Source organism: Microtus oregoni, unplaced genomic scaffold, assembly GCF_018167655.1.
Source record: "Microtus oregoni isolate MIOR12 unplaced genomic scaffold, Mior012 000088F_ref0000325, whole genome shotgun sequence".
NCBI classification, from domain to species: domain Eukaryota; kingdom Metazoa; phylum Chordata; class Mammalia; order Rodentia; family Cricetidae; genus Microtus; species Microtus oregoni.
In genome coordinates this window covers 597,244-601,740 of record NW_024544555.1, presented here as the reverse complement: position 1 = coordinate 601,740, position 4,497 = coordinate 597,244, and positions in this window count along the sequence as shown.

Genomic DNA, 4,497 nt, shown 5'->3' with positions numbered 1-4,497 from the left:
ATGACTTCTGCATGTGGCACGGCTGTTCCCATCCAGGATTTCTCTGCAGCTGTGGTCACCTGCACAAGAGGGGGCTATCAACACCCCATCACGGATTGGGGAGGGACCCACAAATGTCCCGCCCCTTCCTAGGAAACTATTAGTATTGATAGCTGCTGAAGAGGGGGTTATCATTTTATTCAGTGGTGTAGTCATGGATAAGTTGCCCACACCACAGTGAATACCCTCTCACTCATGTTCCTTCAAGAAATCACATTAAAACTCAATGAATGTAGGAGGGGGCCCTGTTAGGAAGATGAGGGGTTCGGTGAGAGAGGGAAAGAGGATGAGAGGTGACAGGGTGAAAATGGCTAAAATTCATTATATACATGTATTAAACTGCCAAGAACGTTTTTAAAAAACTTGGTGTGATCCTTTTCCCACTTCAAGCTCGGAAGTGAGCCTGACAGCTTTATGGGTGTTGACAGGTATTGCGAGGCCCCTGGGTAAAAGAAAGGACACGGAGGTGCTTCTGGCATTTTCCTGAGTTGTGAGAAAGGACAGATGGAATTTGTACACATGACTGGAAGGGAGGTGTCACGAGAAGAAAGATTCATCTGGGGGAACCCAGATCTTTTATTCTGGCCAGTAAGCACAGCCAGCCCTTGTCCAGAGGGAGACACTGTCTCATGTGACTGTTCACACACCACCACCTTTAGAAAGACAGCCCAAGAGCAAGGACCAGAAAGCACCTCACTCTTGGATTCAGAAACATAGCAGGCCCGGGGAGGATTGCCTTCCCACAGTGGCATGCACCTCTGGCCCAACGTATTTCCTATTGTTTTTATGAAGAAGAAGCCCCAACTATCCACACAGGGACTAAATAAATGTTTCAGTGGCATGTAGACCCCGACACTGGCTCTTCCTTCCTTCCATTCCTCTGTGGTTTTGGCAAGGAGTCTACCTGCCCATTCTGCTTCTCTCTACTTGTCCTTTATTAGCATATAGAGGGAACTTTAAACTTGAAACTCAACAACTCACTATATCTTTCTTTAAATGTCCATAAAATATAGTTATTAACCTTATCAGGGATTAGCAGTCCTTGCCAATGAACCAATTATTTTTGTAATTTTTTGAAATGTTATCATTTGTTTCAAAGAACATGGATAGACAGGGGAACCCCATAGAAGAGGAGGAGGAAGAATTGTATAAGCCAGGGGGGTTGAGGGCACCATGAGAACACGACCCACAGAATCAAGTAAGCAGGGCTCGTGTGGGCTTACATGGACTGAAGTGGAAAACACAGACCCTGTGTGGGTCTGAATGAGGTCCTCCATTTCTACTTTATAGTTGTGTAGCTTGGTGTTCTTACAGGACTCCCAACAATGAAAGTAGGGCTGTTTCTGACTCTGTTGACTGCTTTTGGGTTCCTTTTTCTCCTGCTGTATTGCCTCATCTAGCCCTAATATGAAGGTTTGTGCCCAGTCTTGTTAGGCTTGTCAGTGGGTATACCTGGAAGGCCTGCTCTTTTTTTTTTCTTTGATTTGTGGGAAAGCGAAGGTGGGGGGCAAGGACTGGAGGAGTGAAGGAAAGGGAAACTGAGGTTGGCATGTAATGAATGAGAGAAGAAGTTAAAAAAACAAAAAGAACACAGAAAGACCATGGGCAGAGTCTGACTGTGACCCATAAGCTTGAAATGGTCACTACCTCGTCTATTAGAAAAGGTTTGCCATCTCTTCCTGCTCCCACCTACTTCTGGCCTGTTAAGTTGAAGGCACGAAAGACTGAGTCTCCTTTAGAGACAGTATGGCGCTATTAATATGTCCTCTTGCTAAGCTGTGCCATCCGTTGTCTTTCATTTCCTCCATAACAAATCAAAAGTTACTTCTTCTCCTTTCCATATCTATTTGATCTGACTTATGCATCAAACACAATGATCCATTGTAACAAATGATATTCACCAGGAGTTATATTTTCAGTCTTAAATATTATGTTACATTATTATCTGATCTTCATAGCATCCCTATGAAGTAACTATGGGCATCTTCATTATAGCGATAAAAAACATTTTGGAAATGAATTGATCCAAGATCATACAACTTTAGGATTCTAACATATACGTGTGTGTGTGTGTGTGTGTGTGTGTGTGTGTAAGAGAGAGAGAGAGAGATTGCATGTGTGGGTGTGTGCAGGCAAGTGTGGAAATCAGACAGAGACCAACTTGTCAGAGTACATTCTCATTTTGCACCTTGTAACTCTCAAGGACCAAATTCAAGTTGTCGGTCTTAGTGGCAAGTGTCTTTATGCACCGAGCCATCTTGCTGACCATCATGCAACTTATAATGGCAAATTAGGTAAGCTGATCAATTGCTTCAATCAGCTTTCAGCCCCTGTGTATACCAATCTCTGCAATCCACCAGAACAACAAGATCCTGAAAAGACACGAAATTTAGATGAGTATCCCTTGTTGATCAGTCTCTGAGAACCAGGACTCCTGTTAAGCTCTCTCAATGAAAGGAAAGGTCACTTTGGCTCATCCTTGACAGTAAGAGAGAAAAGGCTTTCTATTTTTATACATAAAGTAAATGGAATTCAGAGAGCCAAAGAAACTTGCCATATTCAACTAGAATTTGGATGCACATTTATCTGAGTCAGAATGAGCCTGTGAAAATTGGAGGAGTAGCTGCCAGCAATTAGGAGGCTCTTCTTACACACAGTGTGTTCAATCGTGGAGACTCTGTCACCAAATGTTTATGAAGTGTTCACTGGGGAGCAGTAGATGCTGGACGGAAGAGAAACCCAGCTCAGCGCCCAGCATTGTACCTGCCACAAGTCCTCTCTCTCTCTCTCTCTCTCTCTCTCTCTCTCTCTCTCTCTCTGTGTGTGTGTGTGTGTGTGTGTGTGTGTGTGTGTGTGTGTGTGCATGTGTAGGTATGGTTCTCTTCTTCCACCATATATCTCCTGTGGGGCTAAACTGTAGACACAGGGTTTAGGGGAAAGCCCTTCATCCCACATCTCACTGGTTTTACATTTGAAATCTTGTCATTTTTGGCTTAAAAATCTTTTCCAAAAGTCATACATTGGGAACAACACCCAAATCCACAAGGTAACCATACTTAGAGGTGTGACCCTCCAGATAGCATCAGGACTAGATGGGCCCTGTGTCGGCCATTCTCACTAAACAAAGAGGAGACCTGGGCTGACACATGCCTTGGTTCTTTCTGCCTTTCATGGGGGGGAATCCAAGCTCTTCTGATTCAGTGTGAACAAGAGCAGATGCTGACACCAGACTTATTTGGACTTTCAGTTTCCAGAACCCTGAGGCAAAATTCTGTAAAAGTATCTGGTCCTGGGTATTTTGTTATAGCAACAGACAGGCTAGGATGCTTTGACCAGCATATACAGCTATGTTTCCTACATTTTGTGTCTTCCTTTACTTTCCAACAGTCAGTGGCTTGTAGTAAACGAGTTTCTCACCCTGTCCAGGGATACAAGTGACTTTATAATAGTACTTAATTTTCTTTAAAAACCTTTAAAAATATTTTTCAAAAGGAAACAGTATTGTTATAAATATGGATATGTATATGAAGTAATAAGGGCAGCGGGGCTGCGTTCTCAGCACCCCCGGCCGCCTGCCCGGCTAGCTTATGCCCAAAATAATTACACGGACACTGTATTCTTTTAATCACTGCTTGGCCCTTTAGCCCTAGCCCTTACTGGCTAATTCTCACATCCCGATCAACCCATCTCTAATAATCTGTGAGAACCGGTCTTACCGGGAAGATTCTAGCCTAGTCCATCCTGGGTCGGAGCTTCATCCCGGGAGCAGGGCATGGCATCTCTCTCTGAGGCGTCTGCTCCCGAGCGGAGAGCAGTTGAGTCTCTGACCTCACTTCCTCTTCCTCCCAGCATTTTGTTCTGTTTACTCCACCCACAGGGCCAAGCAGTTTCTTTATTGGCCAATGACCTTCCTCCATCATTTCCCCTTTTTCGGTTTAAACAAAAAAAAGGCTTTAACTTTAACATAGCAAAATTACATATAACAAAACAGTTATCAAGTAAAAGTTACAATAATCTTTATCATAACTAAGGAAAACTATAACTATAACTAACTATTCTTAACTCCATCAAAGACTCCAGAAAGATATAATATTACCTAAGTAAACAAGAACTAAGAAACTTCAAACTCTAGAAATGACAGAGACATCTCGCTGCCTGGACAGTCACCCAAAGTTCCTCTGTACTGTTGGGGCATCCATCTTCAGCCTTCAGGCCCATGGTATCCAGCAGACATTTCCATAAAGCAGGAAAATTTAAAGTCAGTTCAGTCACTATCTGTTTTGTCCTGCAGAATGTCTCGCAGACTCTTTCAAAATGAATCAGGAACCCCGAAAGATCATCTCACCTTAGGCAAGTTCAGTAGTCCTCTCTCTGCAGGTTCTCTGTGTCCAGTTTATGCAATAGTCCAGGCAAGAGCAGTTTCTTGCCCAAATGGCTATCAAACTCCATAAGGTGCCT